The following is a 12,694-nucleotide window of genomic DNA, read 5'->3' as shown; positions in this document are numbered from 1 at the left end:
CTTGAGCGAATCTATGACGAATGCCCAAAACACGACGTAAAAGTCGTCATCGGAGACGCAAACGCACAGGTTGGGAGGGAGGAATTCTTCCGTCCGGTCATTGAAAGGCATAGCCTCCACTCGTCAACCAATGAAAACGGCCTGAGGCTGATAAACTTTGCCGCGGCCAGAGGAATGGCCATATGTAGCTCCTTTTTTACACGTTTGAATATTCGGAAACACACCTGGAGGCATCCAAATGGAGAAGCCTGCTCCCAGATCGATCACGTACTGATTGACGGTCGGCACTTTTCGGATGTTACTGATGTTAGGTCTTTTCGGGGACCAAACATTGACTCTGACCATTATCTCGTCGTTTGTAAGATCCGCGCACGGTTGTCGCACGTGCTGAAATCTCGCACAGAGAGGACGACGCGTTTCAACATTCAGCGGTTGAAAGCTGATGGCGTGACAGCAGAATATGCCAGAGAGCTGGATGCTCAATGCGGCTACGCGTCAGAACAGAGAGAGGTACAGGGTGGCAAGAGCTGCCGAAAATAGAACCCACCGTCGGAAGAAGCGCGAGTACGAGGAGCAGGTGCTCGCCAGCGCAGAGGACAGCTATGCTCAAACCGACGTGCGGAGATTTTATAGAACTGTTAACAGAGTCAGAAGCTGGAATTTTCCTGTGGCGGTCATGTGTAATGACAAGGACGGCAACCTGCTTACTGATAAACCGACGGTTGCATCCAGGTGGAAGGAGCATTTTCAGGCGCTATTGAACGGTGAGGAGCCGGATGAGCAGAGCAGGAACAGGATGACGATTATGAGTGACGAACAAGCTGTGGAGCCACCAACACAGGAGGAGGTGAAAAAGGCGATTAGTGAGCTGAAAAACGGCAAGGCCGCTGGAAAGGACGGTATCCCGGCCGAACTTCTAAAATCGGGAAGCGAGCGGCTGTACTATGCGATCCACCAGATAATACTAAGGATCTGGGCGGACGAACAAATGCCGAACGACTGCTTGGAAGGCCTCATATGCCCTATCTATAAGAAGGGCCATCGATTGGATTGTGGCAACTATCGAGGGATAACGTTTTCAACAGGGGCGTTCCACGACGGATCAAATTTTCACCCTGCGACAGATCCTCGATAAGTTCCGGGAGTACAACTTACCGACTCACCATCTGTTTGTGGACTTCAGGGCGGCATACGACTCAGTGAAAAGAAATGAGCTGTGGCAGATCATGCTGGAACACGGTTTCCCTACGAAACTAATTAAGCTGAGTCGTATGACACTGGAGGGATCAAAGCTGGCGAAACATCAGCCGCATTCGTAACGTTGGATGGACTGAAGCAGGGGGATGCGCTCTCCAACTTACTGTTTAACATCGCTTTTGAGGGTGCAGTACGAAGAGCAAAGAAACGGTACGATCATCACGAAATCACACGTGCTTCTTGGCTTTGCGGACGACATCGATATCATCGGTATCAACCGTAAGGCCGTGGAGGAGGCCTTCGTACCTTTTAAGAGAGCAGCGAGATTGGGGCTTGTAATTAACTCTGCCAAAACGAAGTACATGGTAGCTGGTAGAGAGCGTGGGAGTCCCCGTGGTGTTGGTGCTGAGGTGGAGATGGATGGGGAACGATTTGAAGTGGTTGACGGATTCGTTTAGCTTGGTACGCTTGTGACATGTGACAACGATATGAGCCGTGAAGTGAAACGACGAGTTGCAGCTGCGAACAGGGCTTTCTACGGACTGCGTAACCAGCTAAGGTCCCGTCGTTTGCAAACTCGCACAAAACTAGCGCTGTATACTGCCCATAAACGCATAAGAGTCACACTGCCAAAAACGTACAACTGAGTAAAACGCAGTAGACGCTGGTAAACCACCCCATTTTTTCCTCTCTAGTGATTCAATCGAAAAACGAAAATTTAAAACAGGCATTCATCCAAGGTAAATATATATGAAAGAATACTTTGAAAGGTAATAAGTGAATTGTTGTTCCGATAAGTACACTTCAATTGGTGTTTTGATGATAGTTACTATAATTTTCTACTAGTTATAATTGGCTCTGAGCCTGTTTTGCGTTCATTTGTAATATGGGACTGACAAAAATTTATATTTTTTTCATCATTTTACTAACAAACATAGTTTTTTCTTGTGTTTTTAGAGAGCACACGCAATGTAAAGTAGTTTCTGAGGTTTATCTCAAAAGTGATGAAAATTGACATGGGACTGTTATGCATTTATGAGCAGTATAGGACGCTGATACTCCCGGTGGCCCTTGACGGACATGAAGCATGGACGCTGAAGGGAGCTGAGCGACGAGTGCTCGGAGTTTTTGAGCGTAAAGTTCTGCGATCGATACTTGGCGGTAAACTGGAGGATGGAGTGTGGCGCAGACGCATGAACCACGAGTTGTACCAGGTATACAAACATGCTGATATAGTGAAGGTAATACAGCGGGACAGACTTCAGTGGGCTGGACACGTAGCCAGGATGCCTGACGAGAGAGCCGCCAAAACTATCTTCAGTAGAGAACCAGGAAGAGGCCGTCGACTCCGTTATAGACCTCGCACGCGGTGGATGTGCGCAGTGGAAGAAGATGCACGATCTGCTGGTGTACGGGGAGACTGGAGAACGACTGCCCAAGACAGAAGAAGCTGGACATCTCTAATTCGTTCGGCCCTGGACCGGTGAACGGTCCGTTAGCCAAAAAAGTAAATGTAAGTAACGTTATATCGAGTTACCTTATATCGAAGCAAAAAAAAAATTTTTTTATGCAAGAATGTGAATGGTTACTCGAAGATGCGTGAAAACCTATTTCCCATCACCTATCAGTATTTTTAAACCTTTCTTATGCCCATTTAGAGAAAATTTCAACAAGCAAGAAAAGTTTTTTTTTAATTGATGCAAGACTGTGGTTCACTCGAAGATGCGTTAAAACTAATTTCCCATCACTTATTAGTATTTTCAAACCTTCCTTATGCCCATTTTGGACAATTTTTGGGTTTGTTTCATTGGTTTCAAAACTTACTACGAACATTTTTTTGAAGCTATTTATAGCCCAAAACAGTTTCTGTATCATTTATTTTCTATTTCTATACTTTTTAAAAAGTTACGTTATATGGAGGACGCCTTATATCGAGGTTGCCTTGAATCGAGGTATGACTGTATATATTTTTAGGAGCCAACTGGACATCACTAGAGAATAAGTTTCGAAACAGTAGATTTTCCCATATAAAATCGTATGGGAACTTTAAAAATTGTGCGCAAAAATATAGTTACAACGTTCGATCAGAAAAGTAACACGGCTGTTATAGGACCCATAAGGAACACGAAAAGGGGGGAAAATGGGAGCGAAAAAATAACACCATCGCTTTTTTCCCATATAACCGTGTCGTGTCTAATAACCATATGTTTTTATTTTTGGATATGAGTCAAATCAACTAACTATAAAAATGTTGTTGTGGCCGCGCACAAGTGTGTGGTTTGTGTAGTAAATATAATTTATTTTCTCATCATACAGTATGAAATATTAATGATTTCTGCATTACATCGGGTTATACGCGTGAATAGACAGCTTCGATAGTACTCTTGCTAATCTGGAAAACTCATTAAACATTTGAACTGGGACGCTACGGGAAGGATTCTGTATAAAAGTAGGTAAAGGGGACAGAAATGAACCTGAACGTTGCATTAATAGAAATGCAGCGAATGAAGTCTCACTAACACATACATTGCGGCTCTTAGTTGTATGTTTCCCTTCAGAAACACATACAATTGTTACCTTTAGTTTGCTGCCTTTTTGTCTAATGCGCGGTTCATAAGACATAGAACGTAATAAAATGTTACTCAAAAACAACAAAGCTTTGCCATTTGTTTTGGATATATGGTTTTTTAAGTACAGCAAGAGATCCTATGACAACAGTTCCGCCATATCCATGATCGAGGGGGAAGTTAATGTTTTCTTTGAACTCTGAACTTTGGATAACTGAGAATTTAAACTGTCCTTTTCTAATCCACAGGATACGCTTTTACACTTTTTTGCGTAAATTTTGAATTTGCGCGCATTTGAAGAACATGCAGAACGCAGATCTATTTTCGCCTGCAATTTAAGATGAAAATCAGAGAAAATTTAAGTACATTTTGAATTTTGCGTCAAAAACCTTCACATGCAGTAAGCAGACTGATTTCCACCTACAATTTAAAATGAAAATCAGACAGAGAATATATTATTTTGCTAAGTATAAACAGATGAAAATTCTTGGAAATAGTTGGACAAGTAATCACAAGAAAAATGATAAAATTTTTGCTAATAATTATGGGAATTTTTTTATACTTATAATTAGTAGTGATATTTTCTTTTAGGTTACTAAGTTCTGATTTCAAGTGATTTTTGCCTGAAAGAACAATTTAGTGTCTACAGCTTCGTTTATGCTGTAATTTAGAACGGATTTATATATAGTTAAATGGGTAACAACTAATGTTTTTTATCTTTGTGGTTTACTAACTCCAAAAAAACGCTTTCAGAAAGAGATAAAAGTAGAAATTAGTAGCTCTCTTTAACTTCTTTGTGTCAGTATTTTTATTTTTACTTATGCATGCACAGTTCTGTTCGAAAAAGCGTCGAAACTATAAGCATTGGGCATTTGCGTTGTACAATTGTAACTGAACTGCATCAACATTTTGGCAAAAACTTCACGATTAACTATTTTAAAAGCTAGAGTCTTCGGACGTTATTTGTATCCAAAACACGCAACCCAACAAATTTGCATCAGTGTCACCCAATCGACCCAATCTTTGGGACTTTAGGTTCCTTGGTGCACAAAAATAACTGAAGAGCAACAAACTGCAAACAGTTGATCGGTAGAAACAAGAGACGCATTCAAAAAAAGTCGTCGTAAAGGCCGTATATCACTCTTGTTTCGGCATCATGAAAAAGCTTCGCCGGAAAGCAGGTTATGGACCCTTTCTTAAATGCTCATCAATTTTTTTCGTTCATAATGCATGCATCTTTATGAGAAATAGTTGATGATGTTGTTTATAAGACACGATCGCAAAGTTTACGAAAAATTACGACAGCCTGTCTCATTTCCAGTTTGATTAGGCTTACTGCGCTGAAATCAACTGCTGCTCTGCCGGCTGCGGGTCAAGACAGTTTCCAGTAAGAGTCAACCGTCGTCTTGCTGCAGTAACCGGCTATACAATGAAAACTACATTTCTGCATGCTAGCTTTTATACGTGACTACTGGCAGTTAAACTTTCGGTAGGCGTGTATTTGTAAACTAAAATGAGTAAAACAACAACAACAAATCGTCAAATAGTTGGCATCCCAAAATCAAAAATTTTCCGCATTTTGGTGGACACATAGCTCTTTTGTGTATATCTTTTTATTGCAAGGGTAAAAATTAAATAAATTTTAGGTTAAACTGGTTTGAATTGCAATGTTTACATGTGCAAAATTTTGTCACAGTCTTAACAAAAAGTTAAAAATCCACAGATGGATCGCAAAACAGTTGAGATATGATCATTAGACTGTGTTTCGTATGGTAAGATCGTTCAAGAAGACCCAGGCGAACCAGTGACAAGCTGGCAGTGTAAGAAAACCGAAGACAACCGAAGGTAAGGAAGGTGAGGGACCTTTAGATTCGGGCCGCGGCCAAGAAGGTAAATCCACTAGGTGGGAGCCTAGCGTATTTTTGACGTAGAATACGTCTTACGGCAACAATTACAGGGACCCAATTTCAATACAGGGATCCAATTTCAAAACCGAAAACATCGAGAGCGTCACAAAAATTGTCCAATTTCAAATGCTTTAAACTCAGTCAGTTTCCGACCAATTTCTGTCATTTTTGCAGCAATCGATTGGAAAATCATTTAAGCACCCGTTCAAATGCAGAAAATTGTAATCTGATTGTTCAAACTATTGTAATATTGAAAATTGTTGAACATTGTCGAAACGCAAATGTCGACTTTTGATTGGTCGCTTGCTGCCTTTCCCTAAAAAGGACGACAGAATGGAGTACCTAGTTAGCCGGGAATGCACTCTTCGGGCTATATAAGAGACTGTTTCTCCTCAAGCAAATCAGTTTACTAGCAGCAGGCAGCAGCAGCGGACATCAACACCGATGGCAGTAGGCGGAGTGGATCAGCATCGAGCAACAGCGGCGGTGGTAGTGGTTAGCTGCAGTTCTTACCTATTTCAGTTCGGCTTTCCTTCGATCTGAGTTGAACCCCACCAGCGGTAATCCGATTCAGATATCGTTGGGTGAATACAACCCGAAACTGAAAAAGACTCGCACCGTCAGGTGGTTTGAGAAGGCCCATCATCCAGCGTATGTAGGGTGTGTGCACATAACGTGTGTGAATATTTAAAGCGTGTATCCCTAATATATAAGGTGTGTGGCTTGCTATATAGCGTGTGTGTATGTTTATGGCGTGTATGCATGTCTGTAGCGCGTGTGTGCATGTTTATAGCGCTTGTGGCACCACCACCGCCACCGCTACAGCGCAAGTCTTACTAATGCAGGAATCACTTGTAAAATTATCTAAGCTATCGTAAAATGCATCCTATCATAGATGGAGAATGCACTATTTGCCCTTGTCTATAGCCTCTTCGTAGCCACTGCCTAAATTAAAATATCTTAGTGCAACTTGATACAAAAGACAGCCACAAAACAATTCAATTTCATTCTTGTTTTGGATACGGCAGCAAGTGAAACCGCGGTACCGGCTACAGAGGTAAACGTCATCTGGAGCAAAGAGGCTATTAAATTAATTAACCCCAATTGAGTGTATTCCCAAACCTATGCCAAGAAAGACATTGACACAAGACAGGCTGTCGTATTCTACGTTACCTCTGCGGTCGTGTGTTATAAACAACCTCTTCCACTTTTTCTCTTCATCTAAGGGCCTAGCGTACTCGGTAACATTCCCGCCAACAATGCTGATGACCTGGGTTCGAATTCCAACATAGGTGTCGATGGTTGCGGGAGGGCGTGATCCACTCACAATCAACCCAATAGGTCTAGATTTGATCCTAACCGACACTGGAAGATTTTATGAGGCGAAAAATTAGGAAGTAACGCGTCGTAGATTAGGGTCTTGGGTGAAGTCGCCTCTTCGGGCGTCGGTGATTGGCACAACAACAATGGCGGAACTAGGCCGACGGAAAAAAAAAGTAAAAAAAGAAGGTCAAATGGTAATGAAGCGGGCCGGACTTGGTGTTTTCAAGGTAAAGTAGCTAACCGAACCGATAACCGGAATACGGTGGCCAAATCCCGCACCAAGAACCTGCGTTGTTGGTTGGTGCAGCTGAAATGCATCGTGAAGGACGACCGGATGTACATTAAAGCAGTCATCAGGCAGATCACCATAAGGGAACTTTTCATCGGCAGGTCGCGCCTGGATGTTCCGGAGAAATTTCGGAGGAAGAAGGCCCACAAATTTGCCAAAAAATACTTCGTGTGGCATGATTCGTTGGCGCAAATTAAGCTAGCCCTACATAACGACCTCCACCATCAACACCTAAATAATTAAAAACGATAGCTTGTAAAAGCAGCTGCTGCCCTTCTTGCGGTCCGGTTCTGGCTAGAAATTTGAGAGATAAATGCTGAATTTAGTCCAAACAATTACGGCAAATACTGTATGTCACAGTCGAAATACGTATTTGTTTGGACTAAATTCAATATTCATCTCTCAAATTTCTAGTAGAGTCTAACGGAAACTTATAATTCTTGCTTCTGATTTTTTAAATCACTCTGCTAAGACGCTCAATATAGATTTTTCAAATTTGATAGCTAATATGAGTTAATTTATTCCTTGAGAATCTCAAAAGTATTCGACTTAAAAAGAATTTTGTTTTTGTTTGTCTGTTTTATTTGCGAGTACAATCTTAATGTGGGTTTTAGGATGTCGAGTCAAAAATAGCGGGTTTTCTCTGTTATGACCTGCAAACATTCGTAAATGTTTCTTATAATTAAAAATCAGGTTTCAGAAGCCATGAAAAGTAGATTGAAAGTTGTGGGGGTCAAGCTATAAATGTCATCAAGCTGTCAGTTCTGTAACTCAATAGTGCTCCGATTTTAAAGCAAATTTTAATTTTTTTTCATGACATCATCCTTTTGGTTGAAGTCCTGTTGTCGTTTTTAGGTGGAAGAGTTCTTACGTTCTATTAGTTTTGGTTTGAGCTTTTCATTGCAATTCTTTAAAAAGTCATTAGTTCCCCAAGGAAGTAATGTGGGGCCTCTGCTATTCACATTTTTTTCGACGACATGACGCTGATGTTATGTGATGGTTGTAAGCTGGTGTATCTAGATAACTTGAAATTGTTTTTGCAAAGATTACAGGTATTTTCAAATGCGTTTACCAGCTGGTATCAAAAGAAGACGCTCACGATCAGTATTACTAAGTGCGAAGCTAAAATCATCCACCGTATTTTGAAACCAGTTATCTCCGACTATTGGTTAGAAATCAATAGAGTCCCTGTAAGGGACTCTGGTGTTCTTCATGACACTAGATTTCGTATCAAAAGTTGGCCGTGATTTCATAGACCCGCATAACCTAAAAGCGCTTCATTGGTACGCCCATTGCTCGAGAACTGCAATCTGGTTTGGTTTCCTCATCAGCTAGCTTAGAACTTACTGATTGAGTAATCCAAAAAAGATTCGTCTATATACGCATAATTAAGCAGCCATTATCGGACAAACTGTCTGGGAATTCACTTATCCTCACTGCATTCAGATCTAATGATCCGCTAGAAGAATGACAATGATCTCTGCTACCACACGTTCGCCCTGGCCGACTAAGCTCTGACTCAGCATCACACCTGCTGCTGGAGGGTGCAAACTGTTTACAAAGCACGAACTACACGGCAATACCAGTGCAAAAGTGACTTATTTACGATTAATTTTCCCATAACGCAACGCATTAATCCACCGAGTGATTGTGTGAATACATACGCTACACTAGCCGTGACCAGTGGATGAGTAGAAAAAGAAAATAGATGAAAATCGCTTCACCTGATCGGTTGGAAAAGGAAAAATACAACCTTTATGCTCGCCAGCACCATCAACAACAACATAAACAACAACACCTACCACAACAACAACAACAAACACGCGGGAGGCACGACGCGGGCACCGTTCGTGGCGGAGCGAACCGAAGAAAAAGTGAATAGTAATGAAAACCCGCTGCCATGGGTTTGGTTTGGATATGTACGAAAAAATGCTATTTTCAGCAAGCGAAGTGCGCGAAACGAAATCTTAAGTAGAGAGTTGAATAACTAAACGAGCTTATTGAAGATGAGAGTTTGGGGCTGGTGAAAGATAACACCCTTGGTGAGCAGCCACAGCATGAAACACCCAGGCAGGCAGTGTCCAGCAGCTAGCAGCGGAGAGAAAGAGGAAGGAATTTCTCCTCCCCTTCGGTGATTGTTGTGGTACAGCCTAGCGGCCCTGCTAGCGTGAACCGTTGATGAGGGGAAATTTATTCAAAAATAGTCGCTTTACAAAATATTAACATAAATCATAGCGGGCAACAGGTAATCGGAATAGAAGAAAAACAGTGAAAACAAATGTATGTGAAGCTACATGCTTGCGTTCGACCCACAAAATTAAACACATTTCGAAACAACAAAATCTCGCTCCATGAATGCTAATCAGTGGACACACTCGGGTCCGTCTGCAGCGGAGTACTTCACCGCAAAACCGGCGGCGCGGCCGTCCTTCGGCTAGTTTAGCGTCAATTCAGCATTTAAGGCATGGGCATTTTTTCTTTCTCTTCACCTGTGAGTGCCACGAGCGGCAATCCGGCTAAAAGGTGTTTGTATAACGGTGATGTCTGCCAACGAGTGGCTGAAGTGGATTTTGGCCGTCCGCAGGGGTAGCAAAGAACGGTTACGCAACATCAAAAAGATTGACTTTTGAGCCAACTTTCGAGCCGGTTTCGTTGATCGGCCATGGCTTGGCGGCGAAGTGCAGAAAGGTAATGCAAAGTCCGTTTTACAAGAAAGAAATGCCAGACTGTATGCAGACTTCACGCGTTTACTTGATAAATGAATAATCTAAATCTATCCTTTTATGCAATCTCTTGTCTCTTCGGTTCCGAGTTACAATAAGCATTCTATGTTTTTGCTAGTTGATTGATTGTATCTATTTATTATGTTTATAATGCCCGTAAAGCCATCCGATTTCGCAGCCGATTTGGTGCAACTTAATCAACGCTTTATTGAGTTGCTTTTAGCCCATTCTTCTTTGGTTTCACAAATAAACCTCGACCGTTTTTACATACCGTGTTAAATTAAAGTGTTTTCTATTATTTGGTATGGGTTTGCAATGATTTTCGACTTTTTAATTTTTTACTTTTCACTCTTAATTTTTACTTTTTACTTTTTACTTTTTACTTTTTACTTTTTACTTTTTACTTTTTACTTTTTACTTTTTACTTTTTACTTTTTACTTTTTACTTTTTACTTTTTACTTTTTACTTTTTACTTTTTACTTTTTACTTTTTACTTTTACTTTTTACTTTTTACTTTTTACTTTTTACTTTTTACTTTTTACTTTTTACTTTCTACTTTTTACTTTTTACTTTTTACTTTTTACTTTTTACTTTTTACTTTTTACTTTTTACTTTTTACTTTTTACTTTTTACTTTTTACTTTTTACTTTTTACTTTTTACTTTTTGCTTTTTACTTTTTACTTTTTACTTTTTACTTTTTACTTTTTACTTTTTACTTTTTACTTTTTACTTTTTACTTTTTACTTTTTACTTTTTACTTTTTACTTTTTACTTTTTACTTTTTACTTTTTACTTTTTACTTTTTACTTTTTACTTTTTACTTTTTACTTTTTACTTTTTACTTTTTACTTTTTACTTTTTACTTTTTACTTTTTACTTTTAACTTTAAACTTTATACTTTTTCCTTTATAGTATTTTAAGTTTGAATCACACTACTGATCACTTTACTTGGCAACTCTTCTCAGATTGTTTGCATACTTACTTCTACAGATGCTCCAGTCGACTCCAATCCTCTGCGAATGATTGGCAATCCATCAATAATTATCACTAGACTGGGACTGGTAAGGGTCAACCACTCCACATGACTTAGCACTTGGCAACCTCTTCAAGCACAAAACTGCTCTTCAAAGATCACAACAGCAGGTGAGAACAGCTTCCAAACGAATACACTCAGCTGAATAACCCTTAGCACTATATCTTAGCACTCTGAATCGATGTTTTTTTAAAATTAAATTTCACGAGTTCCAGACGGCGTCAACTGATTATCTCGACAACCAGCTTCCACCGCGAGACGAACGGAAAGAGCAGTGACACTGATCTGCTTTTTACGACGCACCACAAAGCCACTGACCGCCAAACGCATGCAAATCGGTACGTGTATATCACGGCTCAGACACAATCGCACTTTTTGTTGGCTTTCTTCAATGAACTGCTCCGCTTTTCCACAATTACGACCGATTGGTGATCGTTGGCACCACACACGCGCACTTCACTCTCGTAATTACAGAAGGCTGGACAAGACGGAACGACCGACGGGATGATGATGATGATGACTTTCGGCTCGATCGATTACCCAAAAGCCGAATCGGACTGGAAAATAGAACACCGCGCAAAAAAAATAATAGCCAGGCTGACCGGGGACGCGACGCGTAATGGTGGCCAACGAGATAACAATCGCGAAAAGCTGGAGAGTCGTCGTCCGCTTGGATCCGCGGTCAACACTCAACTGATCGATCGTACCAAGCTGGACCGCGTAAATGGAATGGTAGCTTCAGGCCCCACATTACTTGGTACTCTCTCCCTGGTGGCCAGTGCGCGTGGACTTTGTTGATCGCGACAGAGAGAGTTTATCACGAGAGGGAGAGTACACTGTTTTGGAGGCTTGGTATGCTTGTGGGGGTGTTCAAATTTTATTCGTTAGCGATCCTCCCTGTTTTTGCCTAGATATGAAAGATAGTTTTGTTTTAGATTTAAAACTGATAAGAATTCGCAATGGGTTATATGTGTTGTTAATCTTTTCTATCGGTAATATAAAAATATTTTTCTTTCTAAAAAATGATTGAAGGATCTCAGCAACAAATAAAGGTGTTAGTAACCCAAAACAATTGTCTGTGTGTGATGATACTTTTCACAATAAAGTTTTATTTTGTTGCCAGAGATTCACAAATAATAGATATTCCTAAATATTTAAAATGTTCGAATTCTACTAATAATTAATATATTTTTCATGAACAAATGCTCTGGAACTGGAAACTTGTGCCATAAGAATATTATTACTTTGATGCAAAAATATCGCTACAAACCGTTTAAAAACTTCAAAATTTTCTCATTTTGCAATTATGCTTTGATTAAATTGTAAAACAATATAAGTTCCTCAATAAGCTGATAAGGAGACTAAATCAAACACGTTTTTATCGGCAACAGTCTTGCAAGTGAACAGTATTAAGCTTTTAAACAGTATGGATCCTTAAACTCACGTCCTATTTTAACAATGAAGCAGAGTTGTCCAGGTGCCTTAGAAATAAATGATACATGAGCGGATTAGATCAAAACGCTCAAAGTTGTGATTTTTCGACCTTTAAAACTACCAAAGGGGGAGTATAGGAAATTGGGAAAATCGAAACTATTTTTCCGATGCCGAATGTCTTAAAAAGGAATAAAACGTCGAGAACTGGTATTATCTTGA

General features: G+C 40.3%; 1 protein-coding gene across 4 annotated transcripts in view; it reads right to left on the bottom strand.

Moving 5' to 3' along the window:
- LOC129723715 (sphingomyelin phosphodiesterase) overlaps window positions 1-11,754 on the bottom strand; it is a 51,379-nt gene extending 39,625 nt beyond the window's left edge. For 2 of the 4 annotated variants that reach the window (XM_055678091.1, XM_055678092.1), the window contains exon 1: window positions 10,991-11,754. The gene's annotated coding sequence lies outside the window, so the exon portion shown is untranslated. The remainder of the gene's footprint in view (window positions 1-10,990) is intronic. The other 2 variants (XM_055678093.1, XM_055678094.1) reach the window with 1 other exon arrangement.
- Between the last annotated feature and the right edge of the window lie 940 nt (window positions 11,755-12,694).

This window comes from Wyeomyia smithii, chromosome 2 (genome assembly GCF_029784165.1).
Source record: "Wyeomyia smithii strain HCP4-BCI-WySm-NY-G18 chromosome 2, ASM2978416v1, whole genome shotgun sequence".
Classification (NCBI taxonomy): domain Eukaryota; kingdom Metazoa; phylum Arthropoda; class Insecta; order Diptera; family Culicidae; genus Wyeomyia; species Wyeomyia smithii.
This window is presented reverse-complemented; position numbering and strand designations above follow the sequence as displayed.